Source organism: Leiobunum rupestre, chromosome 8 (genome assembly GCF_980474605.1).
Source record: "Leiobunum rupestre chromosome 8, qqLeiRupe1.1.hap1, whole genome shotgun sequence".
NCBI classification, from domain to species: Eukaryota; Metazoa; Arthropoda; class Arachnida; order Opiliones; family Sclerosomatidae; genus Leiobunum; species Leiobunum rupestre.
This window is the reverse complement of record NC_143391.1, coordinates 27,334,754-27,344,651: the sequence shown is the minus strand read 5'-3', so window position 1 is coordinate 27,344,651 and position 9,898 is coordinate 27,334,754. Positions and strand designations below refer to the sequence as shown.

General features: G+C 33.8%; 1 long non-coding RNA gene across 2 annotated transcripts; it reads left to right on the top strand.

The window, feature by feature from the left end:
• Positions 1–2,549: 2,549 nt before the first annotated feature.
• Positions 2,550–3,802, top strand: LOC149932970 (uncharacterized). 2 transcript variants are annotated; one of them, XR_016472969.1, is made up of 4 exons: positions 2,550–2,692; positions 2,744–2,833; positions 2,912–3,157; positions 3,215–3,802. It is a non-coding gene; the product is annotated as an uncharacterized LOC149932970 (long non-coding RNA). The 2 variants fall into 2 exon arrangements; XR_016472968.1 differs by having other exon boundaries at positions 2,550–2,833.
• The last annotated feature ends 6,096 nt before the right edge of the window (positions 3,803–9,898 follow it).

Here is a 9,898-nt window from a genome sequence, read left to right as displayed (position 1 = left end):
GCACTGACAAGTAATTAGGTTACGTAACCGCAAATACGTATTGTCTGTATATATTTTAAGCCCAATCTAAATCGTATTATTAGATTTTCAGGCATACTTCCGTGATTTAATGTTACTTAATATTGTAGTCATAATTTTCACCATGCTGAATTAAATTTTGTTTAGTATCCTAAATCGAGATCCTTCTCTTCACTTCCCATACATTTATTATTATTAATTAGATTATTTAGAATTTATCCAGCAGACACTACTGAGTTGGTGGCCTTTAAGATCTGAGAAAGGTAACTAGAGGTATCTGCTATATGTTAACGGATAAATATTTAAGCCTGGGGATAAAGACACATTTAAATACTTCAGACTTCCTCCCAGCATTCCAAATTAAACGTTTTTGCGTTACAAATAGTTAAAATATTAACCCTCGACCGAAACGCCAGCTAGATCTGGGGCGCTTAAACGCGTCTTACTTGCTCGGAGCATTGTATATTATAGTTGGTTGTATTCATCCATGTAAAAACTCCAGAAAGGAGAAAGAAAAGCTGGGAAAATTCTTGAGCAGAATATGTTGAGACGAATTTAAGAGTGGTTCACATTCCCCCTCATGCTCCATCCCCCTAAATATAAACCAATCAATCACGTATTGCAATGTTTTCCTAAGACTTACGCCTTTCAACGCGATTACAGCTGTGGATAAATTCGACCTATTCCCGCATATCGTTTCAATATTGTCATTCACCCTACGTATAAATAAATACGTGTTTTCTCATACACTGTTAAAAATATTCGTTCAGAAGACGTTCAACTTAGAACAGTCTGTTCAAAAATGAACGATAGCGTTCTAAAGGTATGTAACAGAGAACGGTGTGTTCAAGATATTTTATTTCGTTCAAATGAGAACGAATGCTCTTTCGCCCTCTGGAGGAAGAGTTGTAAACTACACAATACAATAGATTCGTTCCCCTAAGGTTTTACACACAATCCTATGTGGATTTCTTTGTATTGGTTTCATGTACATGTACTAACATATAAGTGTGACATTATTTTGCGGAAAACGTCGTAAAGCCAAAAGTAACAAGTAAGTGTGACACTATTTTGCGGAAAACTTCGTATGGCCAAAAGTAACAAACAAGTATAACATCCATAAAGCAATAAATGAGTGGTTTAGAGTGCGCTTTGTTACGGGTAGTTTTTTCGTACATTATTATGTTGTTATAAGTTAGTGTACTGGTTGATTAAACTATTACTCATAGTAATTTATTTACAGGGTGAGTTAGCACATGTTGTAAGTTTTTTTTTAGTTGTATGTACAGTGTGTTTGGAAATTTACCGAAGATTCAATTTCATTGTTGGAGCGTAGCTCCTTCACTAGCGATTCAAATTGCGTTAGGTCTGTAACGCTGTTTCTCAGAAACTACCCCACCTATTGAAAAGAAACTTTACACAAATAACGATATAAATAACCTCCGTGTCCTAACGAAGTGGAAAACGAAAAAGGGTTATGAAAGGTCCGAATTTATAGGACACGCACCGTTTTTTTTAAGTATATTTTTATTTGATTGGCAAGGTAGACGAAATTCGTTCGGAAATGTAATTGCCCAAGTTCTAGAATTAAAGTTTACAGAAAATATTTCGTAATATACTGCAATTAGGTTTGACGTTTTCAGCATAGAAATAAATTAGAAAATCGTTTGTTACCAGTTCTCGGCCTTTCAGCTGAGAATAGAATGTAATATCTTTTACGCTATGAAAAGGTTTTAATAATATTGCGCATATCATTTTCGTGGTAGATGTTTTAAGCTTGATAGGATGGTTGTAGTTGCGGTTGGAACAAAATTCAAATAATCTAGTTACAAGCCTGGTTTTCCTTTACGGTGGGCAATGGGTTAGGTTAGGTTACTTTTATTAATTTATCATGATGAACCGCCGGCAGGAGACATGAGCTATAATTTTGAAAGCAATAATTTTATGTACTTTTTGTATATGATAACGATAAAGCATTCCAAGTCGAACGAGAAAATGATCCACGGTGAACGACAAAACGTTCTAATTTGAACAAAGAAGGTTTGTTCAATATAGAACATCTAAAATCAATATCAACCATCGTTCTTTATCGAACGAATATTTTTTGTTCATATTAGAACAAAATGGCGTTCTTTCACAGGGACAACCTTCTGAACGGCGATTTGTTCAAATTAGAACAATTTTTTTTAACAGTGTAGTGTTAAAAACAAAACAAAGAATATTATCATTTTCAAGCGGAACGAATCGAAAGAGAATTATTCCATGTTGTTCTTATTTTAGATATATATTATAATGTATAATAATAATCAGCTAGGCTTCAACCCAAGACACCACCTTAAGCCCAAGTCATCGAGCGACTTTTAATGCCTTTAAATAAGTGGCCGGGTTACAATGCGTAGGAGGGTGGTGGCAAGCCCTTCATGCCACGCGAGCCTACAGCTTCCAACACTTACTATTACCGTTAACCTCTACACGTTTTTATTTAGCTAATCACTTCCTTAAAGTCTGTAGACCGATTATAAATGAGTACCACCTTTATTCATGTCGAATATGTAATCTTATTTTATGCGTAATCACTTTAGTACAGTCATCAAAGCTACCGAGTTTCACAGCGATTACCATAAGTAATCAGCCTCTAGCGCTAAAAGCCGATTTTAAAATCGCGAACCTCCAGGTACTCCTGACGTTTCAATCTTCTAGAGCTTAACATAATCTCACTAATTAGATAGTGGTATCTTACGCAAGGCGATATTCATGGAGCAGTTTTGCGAATCGAGTGGGAACAGATGGAAATCCATGCCACAAGCCACCTTCAGTTTGTATCTACATATAGCAATATAAGTCGTCATTATTGTAATATCTTACTATGGACTCTTACATCCCCGATCGATAGATCATCCCCATCGGAAAGGTCAATTTGGTGTATTTATTAGGCAATGTTTGATCAAAAAGCTTGACTTCTTTGCTATTCTGAAAAACCGTATCGGGCTGCCACAAACATCGGAGAAACCACTCCGGAATGATCTTGTTTCCTTCGATATCTTCCAATTCATCCGGAAGCGTGATATATGGATCAGACCAGATCTCCACCAGTTGAACCGCCATACCGTACTCCTTCAAAGAATTATTTTCAAATCACGTAATATCAGAAGTGTATTATACATGTATATTTCTTACGACAGAATTATCCATCTAGGTCATTAAAACGAAACATGGTTCTTCGCGGCTTCGAGGCACTTAATTTCAAAGCGCGTCAAATTCCCGTCGAAACGAGGATGTGTATACCGCACCACGGCTTCAAATTTACGACATGGAAAGATGTAAAATAAAAAAAATTAATGGTTTTAGAAAGTTAGTATACGTCTATATTTGTTAAATAATTAGGGTAATGTCGTATATGTTTGAATATATCCTAATTAAAGACAACATTAAAATTTTGTTAAATGAAAAACCATTTAAAATTCAGTGAATAAATTAATTTTAGAACCGTAAATAATAACTTCTAAACCGAAAATTGTAAAATTGTAGTTCTTTAAAAAAAATTATTTTTCCATTTAATATATGTAGCGTATTTTCCCTCGTAGAAAGGGCGCGAATATTTTCTTTTGTATAGAGTATATTGATTCTAATATCCCCGTGTATACTAGAAAGTGCCACGTCACCTCAATCTCTTCCGAGAAAATGGAGTAACCCACTAACCCCTTAGCTTCGTTCGACAAAGGGTCGAAAAAACTGTAGTTAATAGTCGGACCAAAAGTCTCTTCGCAAAAGTGAAATTAATAAAAATTCTAGTCGTTTCCAAATGAAACTTTGCCGTTATTTTAAAAATTTTATAGTATAGTATAGCATAAAAAGTTCATCGCTAATTAGCCGTTCTATCAATTTGTTTCAGTCCGCTTTGATATAATTAAAAAATAGCTCACCCAAAATAAAAGAACCTAATAGTAGGAGGTTAAAAATAGTTAGCCTAAAATCAAACGAATATTCCATATTCTTCAATATTAAAAGGTGGGTAAAAACTACGAAATTTTAATTTATATGGATACGATAATTTCCTGTCTGGCGTAGTTTCGTGTTTTCTTTTTAAAATTATCTGCGTTTCAGATGACGTGTAACGAAATAGCAGTTTCTTATTGGTCTTTCATATAAATTAAATTTTTCTAGGTGGGTTGGCATTTTTTTTACCAACCTTTAAATATAGGCGCATATTATGTATTTCACCCACACAATTTTTTAATCCGAAGTATATTTTAAAAAATAAAAATAATCCGGGATTGGTACATGTTTAGTAGAATGGAAAGATGAATATTTCTGGCGTAACCGATATATTATCAACTGGTGGTAATCTAGATTTTGTCGCGTATACCATTCTCGCTTCTGAAATATCATAGACTGCGTTTACCGTCAGCATTATTTTAAGGTCAATCGGGTCGTTAACTGAAAAAAATGAAGATTTTGAAAACGTCTCATATACCCAGCCTATAATAACTATATACCCGGTAAAGTGTAATTTTCCTCGTAAACGCAGATTTTAGGTTTGAGATCTTTCCATTTGAAACTGGGAATCGTATCCGGCGGCGTATCTTCGCTATATTTTACAGTACCATTATTGTCAAGAGCCGTTAAAAATACTTTAAAAAACTCACCAAATGCATGGTAAAGTCAGATACGTCATTCTCAGATAAGTCATCCAAATATTAAACGCGTTGAAAGAGAAAATGAAGGTTCCGCTCATTACGCTTCGTATTCGCTACTAGTCTAACAAATGAACGCGACTTTTCAAATCATCAATTTTTAATTAAATAAACATAGTTTAATCTAGGAGCAACAAACACAAGGAGAACGCAGCTAGCCTTTAAACTCGCTAACGAAGGGTTGTGTACGAATTTCATTGGACGAGCGTCACGAGCCTTTACGCTGAACGTTTTACGGGCGGGGGGAAGACAATTTCCGAATTTTCCCCTTCCGTAGGCAGCAGGCACTAAAGCGTCTAGCCAATGAAAAACTTACGCGAGAAAATCCACGACTTGGGACGGGTTGCGTTCTCCTTGTGTGTGGTGTTGTGTTTGTTGCTCCTAGGTTTAATTAACTAAAAGGCTATACGAATTTAGAACTAGATTAGCGGTTTTCGTGGAATAATAATAAGTCTTCGGCACCGAAATTAATAACGTAAACATTTAAGCGGTCACCCAGTCGCTCATTAAACATTGATTCCACAGAAATCAAATAATAATATTAAGTAGTGCATTAGCAGTCTGAGCGAAATGCGGTAAAAAGTCTATATTCGTATTATGTACTCTGTACGCAATCAGTATTTACATTTCATTTGACCTTTTAACGTAGTAAAGGTCAAGAACACGCAACTGCAAATGATCATGGCGCCAAGAAATGCAATTCTCGCAGCCCGGTCGGAGACATTGTCTTTCTTTCCTTCTGTAGCACATTTCAGTCGGGCCAACGTTGGCCAAAGCCCTCGATGGCTAGGCTGACCGATAGTCGGCCGACATTCGCTTTTACTGTCGAAATGTTTTAGGGGCCCAATTTCAAAACGTTACTCTATGCCGACTATAGATGTGATGGTTAACCAACACAGTCAGCCCAATTTCCAAACGCGACTCTATGCCGGCTATAAATGTGATGGTATACCGACTTCAAAACGTCGTCGGGCCACAGTTGGCCCAATTTCAAAACGTGACTCTATACCGGCTATAAATGTGATGGTATACCGACTCCAAAACGTCGTCGGGCTACATGCAGTTGGGTCATTTTCAAAACGTGACTCTATACCAGCTGTAAATATGATAGTTAACTGACTCCGAAACGTCGTCGGGTCACTGTCAGCTCAATTTCAAAACGTGACTCAATAACGTCTATAAATATGATGGTTAACCGAAACGTCGTCGGACCGTCTGAATAAAATGTTGTATTTCCTACTGAAAACTGACTATAATAATGATTTAATATCATACAATACATAAATTATAAATAAAACAGAACAGTGAATTTTCAACAAAGGGCTGTTTTATTTCTAGTTCACGTATCATTTACATATTTATTTTCTACGATTACACGAAAACAATTAACTGATAGAGACAATTTTATTGATAAAATAACACTTAAAAATGCTCAAGATGATTATATCCAAAACAAAATTTTTAAACAACTATTAAATACCACTTGTATTTATAAACGTATAAAATATAGGAAGATATTTTAACCCTATAAAATATAGGAAGATATTTTCACCTTTTAAAATATAGGAAGATATTTTAACCTTATAAAATATAGGAAGATATTTTAACCTTTTAAAATATAGGAAGATATTTTAACCTTATAAAGTAAAGGAAGACATTTTAACCTTATAAAATAAAAGAAGATATTTTAGCCTTATAAAATATGGGAACATTATCTTATATCACCTTATTTCAAATGTTATAAGTTTATTTTATATTTTCCACTTCGCTCTGGGGATTACTTATGTACATTCAAATTTAGACACTTTTAAACTTTGATAAATTTGAAAACACAGAACGTCTTTATAAACTAAAATCTAGTATGACTCTGAAGAAGTCTGAACTGCACTGTACAGATGTAATTAATCCACAGAGCGAAGTGTAAAATATAAAATAACCTTATAATATTTTAAAAAGGTGATATAAGATGATTCTATATTTTATAAAGATATAAATATCTTCATTTATTTTATACGTTTATAAATGGTATTTAATAGTTTAATAACTAAAAGTTATTAGTACCTTAAAGTTGTTTGAAAAATTTTGTGTTGGAGAAAATAATCTTGAGCATTTTTAAAGTTTTAATTTATCAATAAAATGAAAGACGTCATTGTCTCTATCAATTCCTTTTTTGTGTAATCATAGGAAATATATACTGTATATATATATATATATATATATATATATATATATATATATATATATATATATATATATATATATATATATATAGAGTTCCGCGGAACACCTTTTGGAAACCGCTGTTTTAGACTATCGAGTCGGGTAACAAGTATCTGAATTTGCTTTCGTCGAGTATCGAGTCGGGTAGTATTTTTGTCGAGTCGGGTAATCGAGTACTCGATTAAGCCAAAACAATTCCTTATTTGAGTAGTCGAGTTGGAGTACTCGATCGACTTTTTTTCTGGGTAATTTTCTTTAATTATTCATAACGAGGCGATTCATATGGGCATACTTGATTATTAATAGCTGTATAAGTTGGTTGATTAACCGTATTAAACATTTAAACTACTAAATTGATAGCTAAGTAAACTAAGCCTAACGGCGCCGAAGCCGCCAAACCGTCATCCGAACTAGAGTTCTTAAATTACGGTAATTTAATAAATCAGTAAATTACGCGGTTATTTACCGCGTAATTTACCGTGTTGCGGTAAATTACCGTAATTTTCTTTTTTTTTAAAGTTTTTTTTACAATTAAAACAAGGAATACAAAGAAGAAACCGTTTGTTGCTCAAAATATTTCTGAATAACTAGGTCTACTTTCTTTTTTTTAACAATTTTACCAAATAAAACTTTATTTACTTATTTAAATGATATGAAATTATAGAAAGAATACTATATTCTTTCGTTAGACTACTTCGAAGTAACGCTAAACCAACGCAGATGCTCAGAATAACCACGGCCAACTTTGATCGTGCGGTGTTCGCGCTACAGCGGCCCACACATTCGTCTAAATTCCGCGAGCAACGATTTCCCCCCTATAAACTGTACTTTAATGTGTAGGAGTTCAGCGCCACGCTCGGTTTTTATATTGACTTCAATGTAAAAACTATTCTAAAAATAATAATACGCTAGGGGCGTTCACGTCGTACACATCTTTTGCTCATAGGTTAACACAGAAACGTCAACGAATGAGATGGCTGCTGTAGCGCGAGAGATCAAAGTTGGCCGTGAGAATAAGACTAACATTTTAGCAGACGACAGATGAATCATTAATGTGATTTTTCTTAAACAGGGCTAGACATAAGTATTCTTCCTATTAAACGTATCAAACTATTCTAACACGGCCTTCGACTTCTTGGAAATTCGCAACCAAAACGAATCTAGGTGGCGCAGCGGTGCCTAGCTCTTCAAGTTAGTGCGTTACGCCTATGACCTAGTGTTTGCTGGAGTGAAATTACATTATTAAACGATGCAAAAATACACTAAAACGCGAATAACGTTAGGTTTTGAGTTTTGTAATCTTGCGCGACGTATTTTAGGTACATTTTAGCCCGAAAGATCAAAGAAAATTGAGAAACAGTGAAACACGAATACGATGGTAAATTACCATGGTGATTACCATTTTCGTAATTTACCTGAGAAAATTGTAAATTACTGTTACCAGGGTAATTTACCGCGTAAATTACCAGGGTAAATTACCGATTCGTATCTCTAATCCGAACTCAAGGGGAAGAAAGTCACCAAAGTGTTAAAGTGACACTCAAAACCAAAACTAAAACTGAACTCTAGTCGAACGAGGAATTTCCAAATCGTGCAGCCGCTCTACGGAACAATTGTCGAATGTCGATGTCGTCGACTGTACTTTCTCTCAAGGTCATGGAAGGGGGTTAAACGGTTTTTACCGTTCAAACATTGTTTCAATCCCTTCCCTTTCCCGGACCTCTCTTTCAGTTACAAACCTTCTCTTATACAGTAATATCAGAATTATATAATTCGCGAATAAGTAGATTAGTCCATTATGATTTTTTTTATTAAAAAAGTAGTAGTAAAAGTGGTTTCTACTGAAAATCTGTTTTTATTTGGTAAAAATGGTTAATATTTGTGCTTTTACGCATTGCTAGTAAAACAATAATAATAATAATAATAATAATAATAATAATTTATTGATGACATTATTTGATACATTTGTTTTTGTCTTAAATAATTACATCTCCCCCGATTCCACTTAAGCCGTAGCTCGTGCGTGGAAAAGGTTTCATTCCATAAGTAGGATTAAATTAGAATAAATATAAATATTCTTTCTTATTTAAAATCTTTATATAACTATAGGTTTCCCTTATCTAAACTTACAATACTTTATCAATGGAAAATTGCTGTAAATCGTGACAACTGGTCACCTTCAAATCATGATTTAATTTGTAATGATCACTTTTTAAAACGGGATATACAAATTGTAAATGGTAAAAGGTGGGTCACGCCAACTTGGGTTTTGTTTCCATAGAATTAAAACAAGTCTATTTTTTTATTTAATGTAAAGAAATTACATCCACTTGAAAGTGAAATAGAAAAAACTTTAATTTTTGACCAAGGATCATTTTGTGTAGGTTTAATTATGTTATTATAATTTCAGCGAGATCTCCTTGGTTTTTAGCCAATTTTGTTAAGTTGTTATGAAGAGATATTCTTCTCTCTTTAAAAGAAATGTAGTCTAAGAACTTGCTGTATTACGAAATATTGTTGGCATGGACATCTTCCCAGATCTCCACGAACATATTTTTGATGCTGAAGTTGGAACCGAAGATCATCGCATCAGTTTGATTAAGAAAGTTATTAATTTATATTGCAAGCTCAGACTCCACAAATTAGCGAAGCACAAAAATCTAGAAATGAAGGGTCAAGCCATCAAACTTAAATTGTCAAAGCTCATTTTATTTCAAGGACAATAGCTACAAATCTTTTGTAGAAACATCCATTTCATCGAAATTCCATTTACTTTTGTTTACAATTTAGAATCTTCGAATATTTCCATAACAATCCATAACCACAACACCTGTATAGTACACGAGTTACTTAAGCCTTTGACAAAATATCATTTCGTCAATTAGAATTTTTTTTTATTAAAAGATTATCTGTTGCTTTTTATTTGGGTTTCGACGGAATTAATTGACTTATTTACAAATTATAAT